Genomic DNA, 22,347 nt, shown 5'->3' on the forward strand with positions numbered 1-22,347 from the left:
CCCGAAAACATTGTTTTTAATTTAGTTTCATGATTTAGTTGGGGATTGGTCCTGCTTTGAGCAGGGGGTTGGACTAGAGGACCTCCTGAGGTCCCTTCCAACCCGGATATTCTATGATTCTATGAAAAAAAATTGGGTTTTTGGTCCTAACTCAATATTACTGTTTTCCTCTCTAAATCTGAAAGTTTTCCCTGAAGAGAAAAGCAAAATGCACCCCAGTACCCTCCCCGCCCTGGAGCAATATCTTTATCCTACAAGTCCCCACAAGCAACATTCCTACCTCACACACACCTCAATAAAAAATATCCTGAAACTCAAATCCCATAATCATTTGTTCACACAAAGGATTGTGGGTTGTGGTGGGTCATGGGATGATTTTTCAGCTGTTTTTTGGGGTCATGGACCAAGGTCAGGTTGAGAACCATTGAGGCAGCTGTGGCTAGCACCTTGGCAATTTGGCTGAGGGTCAACAGACCCAGGTTCTAGTCCCAGGTTTCCCTCTGACTGTGTTACCTGGCATAAGCCCCAGCCTGACCATGCCTAATCTTCCTCACAAGTAAAATGGGGATAATGATATTTGGACGTACAAAGTACAGCACTAATTATAATATTATAGTCAATGAATTAAAATACTGCCTTAAACACAGAAATGTAATTGTTTACTCAGATAAGTTAGTTAGTTCAGACTTCTTGCTGGGCAAACCTCAGAAGCCCTGTGAGCCACGAGTTTCTGTTCATGTGAGAGAGAGAGAGACAGATCCCTACCTTCCATAATCCAATCAATTTCATTTGTTGGTTTTTGTGATCACAGGCATTGAGGAATTAAAGATAGTGCATCTGTCTGTGTTATCACCCTTCCTTCTCCCTCTGAATGATTTCTACTCCAGATTGCTAATGTGAAATATTTCACCAGAACCAAGACACCTGTGATACAGTAACACAGAACACAAAAGTGGCTAGGGATTAACAGAGTTTATCAGTAGATCATATGGACCAAATGGTTTCTCATTACACCACGCTCTTTCATGAATCAAGAGAGACATCTGGTGACTACATGGTATTATAGCAGATGGAATTTAGCTCTTGCTTTCCACCAAACCCAATTAAGAATTTGTCCAAACATCAGGAGCCAAGGCACCATAGGGTGATACCCTGTTTCTACAAGAATGGGCAGTTACTGAAAACTTGGGGGCTAAATAGACTAAATAAAATCAGAGCATCAGACATCACCTCATAGAAGAAGTGATCATGCTTCATAATAGCATGTGACGTAGCAAGACATATTGTGTCCATTTTACAACTATGGGGACTGAACCACAGAGCAGTTAACCAAGTCTCCGTCAAGGTCATATAGCAACTCAGTATCACAACCAAGAACAGAACCCAGCTCTCCAGATAGCCAGTCCCATTCTCTACCCACAAGATCACGCTGACCATTCAGATGATGAGTGGAGATGCAGCCTGTTGTGATTTCAGTGACGCATTTCTCTCACAGCCTTAAAACTGGCAGGGGAAATGAAAACAGGATCAAATGAAGGAGATGAGGAGGTCTCTTATGCGGTACCAACGGCCTGGGTGTTCCTTCCAGTCACATATAACATTATCACTGAAGAGTTAAAAGACAAGCAGTAATGAACAGGTTTATGAAACATCTAGACATTGAGAAAGACTGTCAACCTTAACCTAGAAAAGGAAAAATTACAACACATAGGAATCTAAACAAGCTAGAGATATAGGCAGAACAGCAGCAAGACGGGAAGCATTGTGCCCTAGCAGATACAGCACTGTCCTGAGACTCAGATTCTAGTCCCATCTCTGCATTAGCCCACTGGGTGAGCTTGGGCAACTCCCCTCCCCTCCCTGTGCCTCCATTTCCCCATCTGTAAAGTGGGGGTAATGATACTGACCTTTGTAAAGTGCTCTGAGATCTATCGGTGAAAAGTGCTATGTAAGAGCTAGGTAATACCATTATTGTTGAAGAAGTGTGACGGTGTACCTCTGGAGAAATATAACAAACATTCTAGAAGAGGAAAACCTGGACAGAGACACTGAAAAAAGGGTGAAAGCGGACACCAAGTTATATATTAGTTTGCAATGGGATATGGCAGCAGAAATGGCCAATATAAAGACCAAAAGCGTCATATCAAAGAATGGGGAGGAGTTACAGTTGCCAGTCTACTCAACTTTGAGGCCAATACAGCTAAAATATTGCACCTTAACTATGTGCACCCTCTTAGCAAAAAGACACAGGCCTATCAGAATGTTTAGAGACCGGCAATGAAATGATTAGGGGGTTGGAAGGACTGGAAAGATCAAAAGAGTCCAAGAAAGTTCACTCTGATGGAAAAGTAAATTCCTAAAGAGTTTAAACAAAGAATAACCACCTTTCTATATGAAGGTTCAAAACCCATATAGAAGGTAAAAGAGAATTCTAGCTATTCTATAGAACTCCTGTAGAAAGAAGATCATTCTCTATTCAATGTTCTAGGCTGTTAGAGGAATTTCTATGGAATCCTAGTAACTTCTATAGGACTTTTAAATAATAGTGGTTAAGCCATGACTAAAGGGTGAGGAAACAAATATAACCAACTGAACAACTCATTCCACAACCTCCCTCAGGGGTAACCACTGGCATTCAGTACCAGCTTGGACTCAATTCAGATATGTGGCCGTGAAGAGGAAGGCCCAGAATACCATTAGTCAGACTCTCATGCCACAGATACTCCCACCTCTGCGTGAGAGTAAAGAAGGGAAAATGAGCCATCTCAGCAAGTGTTCGATAAACAAATTTCCACCATCACAAAAACAAACAAACATTACTTGATGCTGGTCATTCTGGAGCTGTGAAAACTAATACGAGTTTTTAGCTACATTAGGCTGAACGTAAAACGAAAGAGCAGTACTGCCACCTAGTGTTGTGATGAAATCTCTACAACTGATTTGTCTTATGTGTATGACAAAGGTCCAAAAATTAAGGCTTTTGTTCATTTGTTATAGAAACAGAATGGAAGATAAATCTGATAGTCTCGTTCAAAATACCTTCAACTGCTGGCCCAGCCCCCATTTACTATAAATAGGAATTCTGGATTTCTGGCTGGATTTTATTCTGATGGTTGGTTGCTTGGTTTGGTGCTTTTGAGGGGTTGGGGAGTGTTTTTGTAAACAAACAGTTTGAAAAATGCCCATGTTCCTTTGAAAGGATTTTTTAAAACTATTATTCACTTCCAAGACATTTATAGCAGCAGCATAAAAAGAAGCAAAGAGGCATGTAGCGTTTTGGAGTATGTGAGCTCCAGAGACACAGGGCGACACCTTATGGAAACGTATAGAATTTATTAGAGATTAAACCAAATGGGATCTATGGAATTTCAAAAGAGTTCTACAGCAAACGATACCTAAAGGCCTATAAAACATAATAAAAAAGGATAGTCCATAAAGCTTTTGAACCACCTTATATCATTTGAAAGAGAAAAAAATAAAACTCTATAGGAAAGCTATTTTCTATTAAAGAATTCCTCATAAAGATGGATGTCTGAACATAGCTGTAATTTATTGAATCTACCTTTTTGTCTAAATTTTGGTGCTTTTATGATTTTTTTTTAAGTCTTGTATTAGTTATTTAATTCTCTTCATTGTTACTGAAATAATGTTTCAGCTAGAAATGGTTTTAAAAATATCAGGAAATTTTTTTCGCAGGTTTGTTTGTTAAAACATGCCCCGTTTTTCTCTAAAACTTTCAGATCAAGTTTCAGCATAATCTAATTTCAATTCAAACAGATGCCTTCACAATTAAAATAAAACTACACAGCTTAATAAAGAGAGCAGGTCATTTTAAAAGGTAAAGGAGAGAGTCTCTTCTGGCCCACTAAGTATAGAACTCTCCGCCCAAGGGAAAAAGGGGCACTGTGGCTTATGGGCCACAACATAAATGAGACCACCCTGTAAACCTGAATTGCTGTAGCATCCTGAGGCTGGTCATAGTGCTGCCCAGAAACTCTGCAGTGCCACATACTGCAGCTGCCCTGCCCCAGGATGCTCCCGATGTTAGAACTGGGGAGGGGGTCCTTTGGAAGAAAGCCATATGACTAACTTAATGTAATCCTGCCCCAGGAGAAGCTTGCCTCATTGGAAGAGGGACTTTCAGGGCCCTCTTTACACAGCTCCATCCTTTTTACACAGTGTAAATGGGCCAGAGCAGGGACAAAACATCGAAAAGTCAAGGAAAATAGAAACTGAAATTCAGAATCTCTTCATGTAATTCTGGCTTTTGGCTTCACCAACCAAGTTTTCAATCTAACATGATCTGATTGATACCCTATGCAAACTCCTGAGCTGCTCTTTTCTTTCTTCTCATATCATAGGACTCAGAGACCTTAGACGCTTTCATGAGATGAGTTTTCTGCTGACTTCTGTTCACCTTCCTTGTTCTACACCCACCTCGAGTACCTTATTACTAGAGCTAAATAGGAAGTGGATTTTCCATTTCCCTGGAAATTCTGGGATTTCAATTTTTTCCTTTTATTCTGAAACAGAACAAAAACAAAATCATTTAAAAATTTCCTGGTAAATGAAAATTCTGAAAAAAAAAAAACAAACCTCATTTTGAGTCAATTGACAATTCTATAAATCAAAACATTTTGCTCGGATTTTGACTTAATTTTGTACATTATAAAAGAAGAAAAAATTGAAAGGAAAAGGCATTTCAAAACAGAAAAACACTGTCCTGTTCCAAAAAATTACTTTTTTCTAAACAGAATGGTGTCAAAATTGACACATTTCCACAAAATGTTTCACCTTTGACAAACTGGCATTTTCCAATGGAAATAATGTTCTATTGGAAATTTTCCAACTAGATCTACATACTACTATTGGTGATCAGAAAGTAATGGGTTGGATATTTTAAAAATAAATAGAAGAAGAGAATCTCTTCCCAAGTTTTTCCCCCTCCTCACTGCCCTTCCATGTGCTGTTGATTCCTCCCTAATTTTCTTCTTCCTGTTGTTTCTTTCTCTCCAGCTCTTTCTCATCTGCACCTCTTTTTTCCCCCCAGTGTTCAGATTCAACACTTCAGCAGAACAGAACCTTCTTCCAACGTCATATGCCATAAAGGACAGACAAGCTTTCAGGAGTGCTGATTCCACAGCAGCAAAATAAAAGCTGCAGGGAGTGTAGAGACTTAAGGAAAAAAATGCAGAATTAATGTAGAGTTCAGGGAAACCCACAGAATTTTCAGTTTTCCCAAGACCAAAATGTTCTCTGATATTAAGTCATTCATAGTGCATACTAAAACATCAGTTGGCCCACTGGACATTTGTATCGTGTTTTTTACCTTCAAAACATATTATGAATTTGAATCGTTCCAGATTGGAACTTGACACATTAAAAATATATCTATCTTTCTTGAACAAGAAAAGTCCACAGCATGTTTATGTGTAGAGTAAAATTTCTGCAAAAGTAAAATAGATGCATATTTATTAGTTTAAATATGAAAAGAAACATCCCTGGCTACAACCTGAGCCTCAGTTAACATCACTTTTCCTCATTTGAGCAGATTATACTCAATGTCAACAGTAATGAGAATAGGTTATGGTCCGTGTCCTGTAAACACACACCTGCTCAACTTTACAACATAAGTAGTCCCATTGACATCAATGGGATCATTCACATTGGGAATGTTTGCATGATCAGGGCCTGTGTCGGTTTAACTAAAGAAAAGGTACTTGTCATATAATCCCATTCATAAACTTAACAAGGTGGCCTCCTGCAGTAAAGTGGTCATCAAAGGGCTGTGTATTATGGCTTGCATCCATGCTGTACCTGTTTAGTTAATGGGAGTCCTGCATCCACGATACTATACAGCAATGCCATTAGATAAAGCAGCAAATTCTCTGCCTGCAGCCCTACGAGTAGATTTATTTTTGTTGCATTGAGCAGTTACAAAAAAAAATCTGCAATAGCGGGGGACAGAATTCAATGAGCTGGGAGATCCCTTCCAGTCCTACATTGCTTACTTTTTTTCCTGTAGTGTCAACATCATCATGAAGAACCTTACACTGGACCAAAGCAAACACTCTTTTTCATTGTGGTTCTATACTGAAAAAGTAGAGCTGGTGAGAAACATTAGATGAGTCTTCCTCTAACAGCTGGCCCACAGACAAGCTAAATGCCCATAATCACCACGACCACCACCACGGAGTTACTGTTTTAGTTCAAGCAGCAGAGATCAATCGTTTTGGTGCTTTAGTTCCTGGGTTCCTAACCCCATGCACAACCCATAGCTGAAGGTCATTGCATTGTCATGCAACCCTATGTACACAGAAAACTTCAGGGCCTAGGCCTCCAGGAAGTATTAACAGTTTAAAGTTATTTGAAAGGTGTATTTTGATAATTTGGCAAAGAATATAAATTGTGTTCCTGTCTTACTCCTAAATGGGAGTACAAATATGAGGGAGGTGACCAGATTAGGGAGTTCAGACAACTTTAGTTTTATACATGACATAATCAGTAACATAATTATTCTGTCTTTCTTTTCTGTATATTACAGCTTTAAGTCTCTCAGTAGCTCTGCTGTCTACAGAGACAGGCAGCCATTTTGTGACTGCTTCAATAGACAGTTGCTGAAGAGTCTCATCAATCATGTGCTCCGGCGACCCCATGTTTGCTCTCAAAGAGGTCTCTCTGAAAAAGTATGTGTGGGAAAGATATTAGAGTTTATGCATATGGTATCCACTGGAGAATGTGTATTTCATGTTCCCCTCTGTGCCAATCCACAGAGCATACAAGTTGTTACAGCACAGAATCATGGCTCCTCAGCTCTAGCAGAGCGTGGTTTTAGCCCTGAAGGTACCCCATTCAAGCCCTGGTGGGTTAGCCAAGACGATAGCCCATCACACACACACGGTGGAACCACCACCAGCCATTCAGTCACTCATATGAAAATACTACAGCATTCTGCAATAATTGCTGAAAATAATGCAAAATTATCATTGTAAGATGCGGTGTTTCAGACCAATACTGCCGTGCTAATTTTTTTTTAAAGGGGTTTTCAGCACCTTATTCTTGCCAGTTTTCTAAGAGCAATTCATGTACTCAGCAGTCATGAGTCTTCTTGCTGTTATGGCTAAATCTTATCCAATAGGTAAGTTTTCTATATGGTATTCAATGCAACCCCTGCTATGAAATTTAGATAGAACATTGTACAAAGTCATGCGTCAGATAAATTCAACACCCACAAAGGGCCCACACAAGATTTTATACTCCACCTAAACTCTTAGATTAAGGAATTTAAGTGCTACATTTTGGCAGGTACAGTACCTCTACAAAAGGTAAATTTAAATTTTAAAAAAAAAGTCTCCTATAATTGGCTATAAATGCCATGGTATAATGTTGTTTTAGCTGCTGGATTAGATACATTAAAACTCTATAACCCAATTCCATTCACTAAGCAGCATGGCTACTCACAACCACAAAATGAATTGTGTAATGAGAGTAATTTAATTTAATGTCAGGACTCTGTAGCTTTTATACAAATGCCACAGATGCTGTGGTTAACTTCAGCCCTTAACTATGATCCGATTCATCGTGCTCTGAGTGGTAGCAGAACAAAGTATGAACTATCAGTATTACTATCAGAAGGATCAGAGGAGTTTAGAAATTTGTCACCTTCATGTGTTCATTATCTTGGATTTATTTGAAATGCTTTGTTTTGTAGGAATCAAGTTGCTTCTGTGGAAAGATCAAAATCTTGACAAAAGGGTCAGCTCTGATACACAATGCAAATTAGTATGGTAAAAATTACTACATTAAATTTCTCCGTTGGTTGTCAATGTCCACAAGTCAATGTCCTTTGTTATTAATTAACTGATTCTGTACGTTTATAAGTTTGTAGAAATAAAGACCTATTTCAGTAAAACTATTATTATTGTATTACTGTAGCATCAACAGTCGTGCCCCATTGTGGCAAGCACTGTACATAATCACAGTTGAGGGCCACTGCATCTGTATGTTCTTTCATTGGTCCAGCCAGGACACCCAATCTCAGGCATCCAACTCCCCAGTCATTGCCTTTCCTGGGTATAGACCCATGTCGCTCTTCCTTCTGACTGAAGCATTTCCAGGATGCACAGTTCCCTGCCTTCACTATGTTATCCCCAATAGAGACAGCACATGGGGTTTTTAATTGTGTCTTTGAAACACTGCTTTAATCCCTCCAACGTAAGAGTGGGATTCACATAGGTACATACATGATCTTAAAAAAAACCCTAAATGAGTGAGATCTGGCTGGTCTAATGGCATTATTTGCAAGCTCTTATAGATTGGGTAGCAGGCTAGAAAACAGGGAATGAGAGTCTGTTACCAATAAAATGAGATCTTAGCTCACCCATTGAACAGAGATTGGCCTTACAGCAATTAGTGTTATCACCAATAACAACGTACCACCAGGGACATTTATGGGGCTTGTTAATGGGCAAGAATTTGAGCAAGAGTTTTAAAAAACAAAAAACAAACAAACAGAACACACACCTTAAGGAGTCAGGGGTTTTACCAGAGATGCAAATTTTAAGTGGTGAGAAGAGCTGAGGAAATGCCCCTGCCTGACTGCTAAACTCCAGGGCAGACCTTGCAAGCTGCACAATGGGGACTGATTTCTAGACATCACAGACTTCAGTGAAGCATCACTCACATCCAGGGCTTCTCCGCCACAAAGGAGCTTGCAGGTTCCTTTGCTTTATGCACTTACTAACTTCCCTGGTAGAGTATGTATTCTTTTTATACACTTCCCATTATCATTTCCTTATGATGTCTTATTTACTTAACTCTGTTTCACTGATGGAGAAAAAACCCTGGTCAGAGGGAAAGACTTCAAAAAATAAAATCATTTGAAACTAAGTCTTTCCCTCCATGAAACCTGGCAAATCAGTTATAATGGTAATGAACTAAATGGTATGCTGTGCCCTAAAACCAATCTATAATATGCTACAAAGTACAGAGCTCCTAAACCATGTTGCTTGGGGATAGAGACACTTGCATTTGGGATTAATTTTCCAACAATTTTGAAAAACCCTCTCCCACTCTGGAGAAGATGGATTTTTTTCTCTGTGTTTCAGTGGACCATGGGCTCATTTACCATGTTTCAAAATCACCATCACTCAAATTAGCACAGCCTCGAGCAGAGTAAATGTCCAAATGACACAGAAACTCAGCAAAGAGACACTTATAAACATTGGTTTCAGAGGAACAGCCGTGTTAGTCTGTATTCGCAAAAAGAAAAGGAGTACTTGTGGCACCTTAGAGACTAACCAATTTATTTGAGCATGAGCTTTCGTGAGCTACAGCTCACTTCATCAGATGTTTACCGTGGAAACTGCAGCAGACTTTATATACACACAGAAATCATGTAGATAACCCACCCACCCTTTGCAAGCCAGCAGAGAAATTGTTTTAAATAGTATTGCTTTCATAGATGCGACGTTCATCTGTAGAACTCAAAGCACCTTAGCAGGAAAGCATTAGCCTCATTATAGTTGGGAAACCAACATGCAGAGAGAAGAAGTGACTTGCCCACGATCACACTGCAGGCAAGTGGCAGACCTATAAATAGAACACAGGTCCCTGAGTTCAAGTCCAGCTCCCTAACCACAGACTCCTCCAAGTATTCTGAGGTAAAATTATAAATAGACCAGACCCCACCAATTCTCTGAGGGGAAAAAAATGGAGGGAAATTACAGCAACCATTATCCTTTCCATCTTAACAAGCTTCATCCCCAAAGGGACTGAAAACATACCACAAGAGCAAGGAGACTAACATAGCCTGCAGACAACAAATTTAAACATTAGTTTATTTCCTTTCTTTTACACATAAGGGTCTTACCTGTTACCAAGACTCTGAAAAGCAGGTAAATAGTGTCTAATTGCCAAGGCTGCCAGGCCAGCTCTGTTCCAGGTGGCTGAGACAGTCAGCTAATTGCAACAACCACAATCACTGCAAATGTTTTCACCTGGGCAGAGTGCAATGCCTGAAGCTCATGGATAGTCAAGCTGGGAGGGTGAGAGGAAAGGATTATTTTTAAATATTTTTTTTTTTTTTAAAGGGGAAGCCATTTGATTAATCTTTTAGAACAGTTTCTGTGGTATGTAAGCAGTGTGACTGTCTGGTAGGTATTACTGAGGTAACAATTACACGAAAGCAGTTTGGGGAGCACCTTGGAAGTAAGTTTCTACCACAGACAATAGAGGAGAGTAAGAATGATAATGGATAAGGACTTCAGGCCCTGCCATGAAATGAGTTCTGTGGAGGTATGGTGAGGGGAGAGGATTTAGGGGTGAGGTAAAGGCAGAGGAAAGAAAAAACCAAGCTGGGATAGAGGGTTTGTTAAAACTTGTTCCAGCTGGAAATGCTTTTAAATTTTTGTCTCTTGGTGTGTTAAAAGTTTCATTTGAAAATGTGGTATGTGTTTCTTTTCTCCCCCCAGCATCCCCTACAGCACTGGGAACCTAAGCACTGCAGCAGAAAATGAAACAGTGGAGTGTGAAAAGAACGTGCCCATTGGAGAAGTCCAAGCTAAGTAAGCTCCTTGCTTGAGCAGGGAAAAGTGCACCGGACTTCTGAAATTCATTGTAAACAATCCAAGGTGATGCTCACTATGCAGGTAAGGATTTTGACTTGCATCCCTGGAAACCCCCCTAAAGAAGATATAGCTGTAAGGGGTTAATGCAAATTAAAAAGCAGGTTCAAGGTAGGTGATATCATGCATGAGGTATAAACTAAAGCCCCAATCTGGTAAGGAGCTTAAGGCAGGCCGGCCCCCATTGACTTCAGCAGGGCTTTGCGTGGGTTCAGCTTGCAGGGTTAGGGATATAGGACATGTATGGTTATGGAACATGCTGATCTCGCTGCTACTGTATCAGAAATTGTTTTCTTTTCAATCAAAGGGAGCAGAGGAATGGCTTATTTGTGATGGTGCCAGGCCATGTTTGTCCCACGCAGGGGGGTTTAATTTTCTTTTAACAATCCTATGAAACAGCATGGATGTCTTCCAGAATACACTGTTCAATTGGTTAATGCAGCCTGGGTGCAAACAGAGAAGAAATGTGCTGATATTATTGCAGTTTGCTCCTCTTTGATTCTGATACTTTCCTTAATTCAAAGTTTCCAGTGATACAGCAGGGGTCACAAAGTTCATTCCTCTCTTAGTAAGAAACAGGTTTCAGAGTAACAGCCGTGTTAGTCTGTATTCGCAAAAAGAAAAGGAGTACTTGTGGCACCTTAGAGACTAACCAATTTATTTGAGCATGAGCTTTCGTGAGCTACAGCTCACTTCATTGGATGCATACCGTGGAAACTGCAGCAGACTTTATATATACACAGAGAATATGAAACAATACCTCCTCCCACCCCACTGTACTGCTGGTAATAGCTTATCTAAAGTGTACCCTTCCTGTGATTAACCACATAACCTGCAAAGATGGCGCTGATCTTGGGTCCCAATCCTGCAAAGAGATCAGCCAGCATGGAGTCCCACTGATTTCAGAATCGGGGCCTTCGTCAACAAGAAGTCACCCTGTGGGGTGGAAGGAGGAAATCTCACTTCCTGGTACAGTGAGAACTTGGCTTATCTTTTGGGTAAATAATGGTTACGTAAATTAGGTGGCTGGGATGGAACTGGAGCTGGTAGGGTCTTTTTCAATGAAACATTTTCCCATAGGAACCTCATTGATTACTTTAAACTGAAATAGTTCATGGAAAGGATTTGGTTTCAACAAATATCTTGACTCAAAAACACGTTGGCAAGTACATTTCTGAAAAGAAAAACTTCCGTTTTCCTCTTCAAAAAGACATTTTTCATTTAAGATTTTAAGCTAATTACAGGTTCAAATAAAAAATGGTCAAAATCTGAACAAAGCGTTTTTATTGGCCAGAACTAAAATTTTGTTTGGTTTGTCAGTCAGTGAAATTTTCAGGATTTTGACTTTTTGTCCCAGTTTGGGATAGGAACATTTTTTTTGAAATCTCAATATTTTCCCTGGATGGGAAAATCATTTCCTACCTACCTCTAGCTGGGACTAAAGGGACTACCTTTAATCCCCAATCTCCAGACTATTCTAAATATTGTGTGTATAAATTAGCAGAAGTTGCTTATTCTTGGTTACTGTAGAGCAACCTCTTCTTTCAGTGCCATCAACCCAACTGTTATGCAGGCCCAATGGATAGATGAGATACCATTTCCCCAAATGGGAATAGGATGCTAACTAATGCTAGTGAGATGGCAAGTGGTAAAATCATGGTTTTTACACTGAACAGAGATGCTAGCTGGATCTCCCTGAGTGGTGTATTGGTAAGAGCCATGATCATGCTCGCTTATTAGAGCTGCCAGGGCTGCCTTTCCTAGTGGTTAGCATTTGTTTTACTGAGATGCAGTTCTGACCTGGGTAGCCTAACTCAGTGTTTTCACTGAAGCACACCATTACACAATATATTCTTGTTAACTTTTAAACTAGAGCCAACAGAGTACCTGGGTCAGGCCCGCAGTACAGTGCATGTTATACCTGAAATTTCCTAGTGATAAGATGGGCTTCAGTCAAGTAAATTCTCTCCTGGGTTTTTACTGTGGCACACATTCCCTGTAAAAGTCAAACAAATTTATCAGTTACAGCAAACTCAATGGGACCAATTGCAATCTCACATGTGCAGCCTGCACCAGACCTTGCAGCATCTTGAATATCTCCTCCTGTCTCAGCCTGCACCTTGCTGCAAATCTGAAGTTCGAATCTAGCCCTTAAACCATGTCTTGACCTTCTCTGCAGATTCTTTTACTGCCTCCTGAGAAGCTATCTAGGGCCTTCCAAATGGTTGTATGTGATTGTTGCATAGTTCACTGTAAGTGACATCTCTAATTGATTATATTTTCATTTGCTAGTTGCCTAAGATTCTTTGGTTGCTAGCAGTGATGATATAGTAGTGTCCTTAATGGTGAAACAGAGCTCACTGGTAAAGAATATTGTGATACTGGCAGACCAGGTGCCAGCTCTTGCCAAGGCTGTCAGCATCAGCAGAGCACTGACAAATTCATAGCTGGAAACTAGAACAGTTCACCTGTTTGTTAGTATTGTTCAAGATAGATATTAGACTTATAAAAATGTGTTTAGTGTTTTGACTCTATAAAATGGTTGTAAATTGCTGCATGCCTTAATCTTCTAATGTCTATATCCCATGTTATAAGATAACATACAAATTTTGCTTTATAATTGTAAAAATGCCCGCTCTGAACTTTGGAACCCAGGCAGGAGGAGCGGTTCTCCCACCCATCAAGAAAGACTATCAAAACTAAATGGGCTATTGTGGAACATCAAAATACAAAGACTTTGTTAATGAGCCTGTCACCAATGAAGGTGCTATATGCAAGAAAGCCTGTCCTATCAGCTTGACGGCTGGGAGAAGGGGATAGAAAATGTTCTCCTATCCCTATTTTATCTCTCTTTTAATGTTTGGGCCTTGGCAGAGCCAGAGACACTAAACTGAATTGACAGATTACTACAACTTGTCACCTTTTGGAACCACAGACAGTAACTCGTTTGTATATATAAGTTGCCTGCTTAAACCTGAAAATAACTTTTTTCCTACTTAATAAATCCATACTTAGTTTACTATAGGATTGGCTACAAGCATTGTCTTTGGTGTGAGAGCTAAGGTACAAATTGACCTGGGGTAAGTGACCTGAATATTTTGTGATCTTTAGTGTAAGTGACCATTGATCACTAAGTCCAGCTTGCCTGGGTGGCATGGGCAGCGGATCACATAGGCTGGGGGAAACTTTGCCTCCCCAAACAGCCAGGCATGACCCCACCTCCTGCCATGACGTTCTTTGCATTTGGCTCCAGCCCCCTAGTACTCAGCACTCCAGAGCTGGAGCACATTTGATATTGGGGCACTGAAATCAAACTATAAAACATACCCCCAGTTTGCGGTGTCTGCCCTGGTTTTTTGACCGTCTGCTCTGAGATTGGCACTCATGGCTGTGAGCCGCTCCAGGCACCATGACAAACCTAATATTGGAATTTTTTTTTATAAGGAGGCCATTGCACAGAGATATGGTTCTCCCAAGCTCTGTAGTTTCCAGACTAACTACACACAGCCTGTGCTTTCTAAGGTCTGTTTTCACTGTACAGTTAACTCCAGCTCTTACTCGGTCATTGCCCCTACCATCCACACACACACATCTCTGTCGTCTAAGTTTGGAGGTTCTTTCAGCTTGGCCTAGCTGAGGGTGTAGACTAGAACCCAGGTGCCACTTTCACTTGGGGTGGCAAGGACCTCCCACTTTGCAGTGAGGGTGCAAGCTATGTAGTCCTCCACTGCTTTCCCGCAATTTCGCCCATGTGTCCAGAAGGATAGACAAGTTCTCCCACCGTTGACGGAGAAGTGGCTGAGCTTGCTGCAGCACAGACAACCCGAGGAAATGCCCCCAGAAGTATCAGCGTGACACATGTGGGCAAGTGCAGTGCCGGTGAGGAAAGAGACTAACCCCAGTGGTGAATACGTGAGTTAACTCTGGAGTGAAAACATATCCCTATTGTCTTCTGAAGTCCCTGCTCACTGTGTTCCTAAATGTTCACAGAAAGGCGTTCTAGTCATCCTATAGTTATGACTGGACTGCGTTATATTTAGAACTAGTCAGGAGTTTCCTTATGAAACAATTTTTTCATCAGAAACTGTTGATTCATCAAAACCGAAATGTTTCACGGGACTCTGTTGGTTTTGATGAACTCCCTACAGAAATAGTCACCTGGTTTCCTGTCAGCTCACCTGGCAGGCTGCTGGGGACCCCAGGGCTTCCAGTGCTCATAGCTCTGGGGCAGCCTTGTTACATAAACTGCCCCAGGGTCTGGGAACTCTGGGCTTCCAGCCTCCCTGGTGTATAGCTGGGAACCACAGCTAAACCAGGAGTCTTGGAGCTGGCTTAGCAATGGTTCATTTTTCAGTTATTTCAGAATGAAATAATAAATAATGAAATAATAAAGGGTTTTCCCTTTCTTTGGGAAATTATGAAAATTCTACTTGTCATTCTAAAACACAAGGTCATTGTTTTCAGCCGGAAATTCTGACTTTTGACTGGTACTAATTTAAATGCTTCGACGGTTAGCATTTCTTCTGCTGAAGAACAATGAACAAAAACAGTCAACTTAAGTTAGTGGCCACCATGAACGAACTTCTGATCATGTTGCATTGAGGCTGTTCTGTTAGGAACATTTTATGTTCCAAAGAAAGCGATGATATGGAAACTACAGGAGCGGTGAGGGGGTGATATTGGAGAGTCTGCTCCTAAATAACCTCAGAAATCCACTGATTTTTTTCCATGCTGATCGTGACTCCTGCAACATCTCAGTTAAGAATGCTGAACTGTGAGTGACTTTCACCTGTTTGGAGATTCTTGCAGCAAGTCTGAGTAATGATCACTTTCTGTTTTGAAAACATCTGCAGCTAGGAATACATTAAACTACTGAAGATTCCGCTGATTAATAACCCCTCTGCATTTCTTATCTGTCTGGTAGCGTGTTGTAGTCATTTGTATACTAGAAAATTTCATAACATCTGGTAGCTCAGTAATGATGTGAAACCATGTGGGTTTTTGTCAGCTTATAAAACATTTGTGTTTCAGGTGCAGAATTTAAAAAATAGATGAGAGGTTTCTTATGGACAGTTTAAATAATAACTTGCAATGGGAAAGAATCCTATATTAATGCTGCTCTCTCTCAATGGTTCTTGCTTGTTGTTGACTGGTTGCTTGTTAGTATATTCTAAACTGAGCACTAGTGTCTTACTGCATGTGTGAAACTCAGTGGGAACACCTTTTTAAATAGAATCAATAGGCTTTTTAGAAAGTTGTTGTAGTTCCTAATAATGAAAGCACTGGGCCATCTTATGTGACATCTCTACATATATTATCATGAGTGTGCCTGCCGCATTATACAGTAAGTAAAGACATGGTTCCTGTCCCAGACAGCTTACTAACCAAATTGTCTGCCCCATTGTCCTGTCTTTTTATGATCAATGTGTGATAGCTCTGTGTGCGTCCTTAGGCAAGTAGCTTAACTTCTCTGTGCCTTGTTTTACCCCTTTGTATTTATTATTTGTATTACTGTTGCATCCAGAAGCCCCAGCTATGCACCTCCCCTTTGTGCTAGGCACTATACAAACACAGGGGGGAAAAGAGGAACTTACTTCCCTGAAGACCTTACAGTTTAAGTATAGGACAAAAGAAAAACGCTGGATAAGGACCGAGGAGGAAACAATGAGACAATATTGTCGAAATAGGTAAGACAGGCACAGGGCAGGGGAAGGGATAGAAAACTGAAGTAGAGTGAATAATGTGATAGCAGCAAATGTCATGGTAGTTCCATGACTTCTTGTTTTGTTTGGGGGCAGGGATGTTTCTGGTGGGTTTACTTAGGAGGGGGTTAGCTAAATGGAAAGAGAGGGGGAAAGGGGATGGGGGGACAGAGCACATGTGGAGCGAAGCTGAGGTGAAGAGAGGCTGAGGAAGGGGTGGGAGGGCTGGAGCAGCCCCTCAGCATAGGTGGAGAGAGAACCCTGTACAGTTTTGACTGGAATGTCCCAAGCTCCCTGCTTTGCCCCCTACCTGCTAGAATCTCTGGCTGGCTCCTCTCTGCTCCTCTCCCCCAAGGACACATGGTGGTTTGGGAGCGGGGAGAGGAGGCACTGCCTGGTTCCTAGTGCCCCCAGGGCGTGTGGCGGGAAGAGCGTCTTCCCTGAACAGTTCTGAGTCCAGGAGGGTGCTTGGAGGAGGGTTGATCCTGTCTGGGTCCCATTTTACCCTGACCCATAATGGATCAGTCCCTGATTTCAGGGCCGGCCCTAGACAAAATGGCACCCCAGGCAAGGAGCATCTTCTGCACTCCCCACCTCCCTTCCCCCCAATTTGTTAAACTTTTGAATGCCTTATTTTTATTGTATTTGTAGCCCATTTCACAACTTCGATGCATAATTTCCATGCATGATTTCTCCCTATCATATAAGACGATAAATTTGTGTGCAAGGATCTGTAAATCTGTATTTATTCATGCCATAGATAAGCAAATAAAAAATAGTTTCCTCTAAGCTTATAGAAACTTTAATTTTAAGAATAACTGACGTATTAACATCAAGAAATTGAACTGTGCGCCAACACTGGGTGGATCAGTATTAAATAGTGTTGCAGTCGGTGACAGCCCTAAAATGTTAACCCTCGTCCTTTAGTTTAAAAGGTCACTTTTCTCGCCTTTTCCCTCGCGAACTGAAGCGCAACGTCAGGGAGACCCAAAACTGGCCAATGGTGTTTTCAAGTAATTTCTACTACCTAAAGCCCGGGCTATGTTGTTCTGTTTAATATTTTCCCATTGAATTTGCCCCTTGCCGCAAATTAGATTGGAAGTGAGCTTTTCGCTTCCTATACTCAGCTCCTGAAAGCATCTTTGGGGTCATCTTTTATTTTCTGCAGGGGGAAACAGACAATATTCGGGAGAGCAAAAGTCTATGTTCCGCAGTCTTAGAAAGACGTTGTGTTCATCATGGCAAACATTATGTGTTAAGCATGGCAAAAGAACAGTATTTCTTTTATATTGTTTGATAGATAGGGGTTTGACAGATATCTCTATTGTCTCATTAAATATGTCCTTTATTAGTCACTACTTACACTTTTCAAGTCCTAAAACACAAGTACACTTTCACAATTACACAGTAAAATAAGGGTTCACAATATCGCAGCTGGGCTCTCCATTCACTTCATTCTTATATCTCATTGACTGACGGGTGAAGCCCGGCCCCTTAAACACCCCCCAGGGCATGGCTGACAACGCTCTAGGAAACTCGAGGAAAATGTAGTTCTCAGAAAGTCTGGAAGGTTCCACAAGACTCTGCAAAGATCCAGAGCATTCTAGGAGGTTAGTGAAAAATGAATCCACATACGTAATACCTCTGAAACCTTTTACTTCAAACATTCTATTTTCCCTTTTGTTGATAACAACAAAAACAGCATCCTGGGCCTGCCCTCCACCCCACTCCCCCCAGGTGGACACCTGGGTCTCCTGCCTTTAAATCCAGCCCTGTCTGCTTTGGCTGTAAACAAGGTGTGCTGCTCAGCTACTTCGCAGAGTTGTTAGGGGAAGTGTCCCTCATCGTTAACATATCCTGGGATCTGCATGCGTAACTCTGCTTTTTGATTTGCCCTGAGGTAACCTCTTTCCATATTTAATAAGTCGGGAATAACATATGGCACAGGTTTAGTTCACATTTAGCCTTAAGGAAAGTTTAACTCACAAGGAAACCGATACAAATTCCAGTCGAGGTAAAAGTTGCCCAGTTGTTCCTCCTCCTTATGAGTTGAAGACACTACTTCAGTTTGTCCCTTCTAACAAGCAGCTTTAAATAAAAATGCCATCTCTGTCAAGATAATGGAACTTGCTACCATGAACCTGATACAAGTTAAACTTGTGAGCGCCGAAACACTGCATGTCTGTGTTACAAGCCAAGCAGTCATCTTAGAGTAAGTAAGGGCAATTGTGCCTTTTTCATTACTGGGCTGAGTCACCCATCCAGTTTTAATTTAGAAACAGAATCTGACAACTGAGCATATACAAGAAGTGGAATTCTGCCTGGCCCAAATAAAAATTTCTCTGTTGATCACATTAACAGTTTACCATAATATACTGCTAAAAATGTGTTTAAAAACAGACTATTCTCAAAAGCATTTCCAGGCAATGTTAGTTCATTTGATTGATTTAGTGTTCATGTTTTCTTCCCAGATAACAATTTATTTTAACTCCTGATCTATGTAGAGATAGTGGCCACAATCCTGTTAACCAAAATCTCCTTGACAGAAAGCATTAAGTCGTGTATTGCGAGTATTTTTGTTTGGGTTTGGTTAGTTTTTTCATATTATAAGTGAATTTGCTATGGACCTGATTCTTTCACCCTTGTTCGGGTTGAGTAGCATTCTACTGCATGAGTAGTCCCACTGAAATAAATACAGTTTGTAAAGTTATTCCACAGCATGAACAGAGGGTGGCAGAATCTGGAACTTTATTATCAGATCAGAATGGCCTCTCAGGGGCGGCAGGCTTGTATAATTTTTGGTAGTATCCAGAACAGGTCCAAGTCGTGCGCGCCCCCCACCCTCTCCACACACACACACACACCTGCCTAAGGCTCTGGAGGGAGTTTGGGTGCTAGGTGAGGGCTTTGGGCTGGGGCAGGGGGTTGGGGTTCAGAAGCGGGTGTGGGATGCAGGCTGTGGGAGGGAGTTTGGGTGTGGGGTGCAAGCTCTGGGAGGGGTTATGGGAGGGGTGCGAGCTCTGGGCTAGGGCAGGGGGTTGGGGTGAGGGGTGAGGCGCTTACCTCGGGTGGCTCCCAAAAGCGACCAGTACACCATCCCCTGCAGGCATGACCCCCACAGTTCCCTTTGGCCACAGTTCATGGCCAAGGGGAGCTGCGGAATCTGCACTCAGGCCGGGGGCAGCGCGCAGAGATACACACCACACACACACACACACACACACCCCAGGCTGTAGGGCCGTTCTGGCCACTTCCAGAAGCAGCACAGAGCAAGGCCGGACAGGAAGCCACCTTAGCCCCGCTGCGCTGCTGGTGGTAGCAGCGGAAGGGGGGCCCTGGGCCCTTTTAAATTTCTCGGGGGTGGCAGGCGGGGCTGGGAGATGTTCTCGAGGAGGCACACGGGACTGGCAGGCAAGGCCGGGGGAAAGACTTGGCCCCAAACGTTGGTGGAGCCAGGCCCCCGGACCGTGAATATTCCTGGAGCGCAGGCACTAAGAACCCACATAACTCGCTGTCCCTGTGTCCTCTAGTATTATCTTTAAGTCCACCAAGAGACACTGCTTGAAGGCAATGTACTCAGAATGACAGTTTTATTGTTAAAAAGAAAAGGAGTACTTGTGGCACCTTACAGACTAACAAATTTATTTGAGCATAAGCTTTTGTGAGCTACAGCTCACTTCATCGGATGCATTCAGTGGATCATCCGATGAAGTGAGCTGTAGCTCACGAAAGCTTACGCTCAAATAAATTTGTTAATCTCTAAGGTGCCACAAGTACTCCTTTTCTTTTTGCGAATACAAATTAACATGGCTGCTACTCTGAAACCAGTTTTATTATTGTTTGGTTGGTTGTATTGCGTAGTGCTTAGGAATCCCAGTTACAGACCAGAACCCCATTGTGCGAGGCGCTGTACAAACCTAGAACAAAAACACAGTTCCTGCCCCCAAGAGTTTGCAGTCTCAGTAATGAGTCTGATCATAACATTTAAATCTAATCTGCACTGTTTTCATCAGAAACACTGCGGTCATAGCCACTGGCTTCACAAGCGAGAATGGATTTGCCATTTCTTAATCATCTGGAGAGCTTTGCTATTTTAGAGCCAGATTGTGAATCCTTTGGCAAAGAGTTACTTATGCGAGTAATGTGGTGATTGAAGTGGGTGCTTGTTGAGTGCCTGCTCACCAGTGTGAGTAAGGAATTCACAATCTGGAGAATTCACATATTAAATTGATTGCCCCTTAGCATTCATGTTGTCCCAGGGAGGAGTAAATGATTCCACCCCCGAGGTCTGACTGAACGGCTTGACTCCTGTTAAATATGTGGGAGCCCAGTGGTACAGTGTCTCTACATATTTATTCCTAAAATGGAAAAAATGACATGAATGCAACTTCATGTGTGCACAGTGTAGGCTAATGCTGTAACTTCTGCTAGCAATGGCCTCAGTAAATCTAAAGGGATTACATTTGTTGACAAGCAACACATCTGGCTGACAGACAGCACTGGACGCAAGGGATTGATGTCTGTCCTGACTTAATACACCAGCTGGTGCATTCGTCCAGCTCTGATTTATCCAGATGTGCTGCATGTGGACAAATACAATCCTAGTATCATTGAATAAATCAGAGTGGCGCTTGGCCCTGGTTTTGTTTCTGTAGATTTTAATTTACCCTTCGTGGTCAACTTAGATAAATATAGTCGGTTAGCTGTAAACCATCACTGTCCTGTAGAGGGCAGTGGTGTACATGTGCACTAATAACGAGGAGTCGTTGTGGCACCTTGGAGACTAACAAATTATAAAACCTAAACTTAATTTCCCCAATACTAACTTCTCCTTATTGTTACTCACACCTTCTTGTCAACTGTCTGTAATGGGCCACTCTCTTACCACTTCAAAAGTTATTTTTCCTCCATTAGTATCCTGCTGTTCATTGATTTATCTTGTTAGACTGACCTCACACTTGGTAAAGCAATCCCCCATCCTTGCATGTAGTTATACCTGCTCCTGTATTTTCACTCCATGCATCTGATGAAGTGGGTTCTAACCCACGAAAGCTTATGCCCAAATAAATTTGTTAGTCTCTAAGATGCCACAAGGACACCTCGTTATTTTTGCTGACACAGACTAACACGGCTACCACTCTGAAATATGCACTAAGTTGCTCTTCATAATAATAGCTATCTAGCAGGGTTTGTGCGGGGGTGGGGGGTTGTTTACATGTAGAGAACATTTATTTTTAAAATGGATTATGTATGTATGGGCCGTTCCATATTAGAGCCTTGTTTAGGGTGGCCAGACAGCAAGTGTGAAAAATCGGGACTGGGGTGGGGGGTAATAGGTGCCTATATAAGACAAAGCCCAAAATATTGGGACTGTCCCTATAAAACTGGGACATCTGGTCATCCTATATATTCCATAAACTTGCACCATCATTCCTGCATTGTTACAGTCTTTGTGTACCAGGTTGAAATTAGGTACCTTACTTAGCAGGTTGACATACCCTTCCTGTTAAATCTACAGTTTCTCCATCTGTAAATTCCATTTACAGATGTATATTTTGAAAAAAATAAATAAAACTGCTACCTACTAACCACCTTGAAGTACTGCAGCAATTTGTGTTTGTAGAAGACGGGATAAAAAACAACCTGTAATGGCACAATTATCACTAAATAGAACTTCCTAGAAATGAGGTGATCAACTTTTTTGTCTAACGGAGGGTGAGGTATTCTGTTAAATTTAAGAAAGTCATTTCCAGTAAATGCACCCTGAAACTTTTGAAAAATGGTAATATTCCTGTAAAGGGAGGAAGACTTAAACAGAGATGGGTATGAAGAGCAAGAGCTCTGAAACAGCTCCAGTGTTCTACATTGTTTGGACCTGATTCTGGGGCTCATCTGTAGAAGCAAATAATCTGAAAGCAATTTAGACCCAGCTTTTTAAAAATCTCTTTGGAGACTTTTTCTTAAGTTAAAGATACAATAGTCTTGAGTGTTTTTATTTATATTTATTTATTTTTTATTTA

The sequence above is a fragment of the Lepidochelys kempii genome, chromosome 17 (genome assembly GCF_965140285.1).
Source record: "Lepidochelys kempii isolate rLepKem1 chromosome 17, rLepKem1.hap1, whole genome shotgun sequence".
NCBI classification, from domain to species: domain Eukaryota; kingdom Metazoa; phylum Chordata; order Testudines; family Cheloniidae; genus Lepidochelys; species Lepidochelys kempii.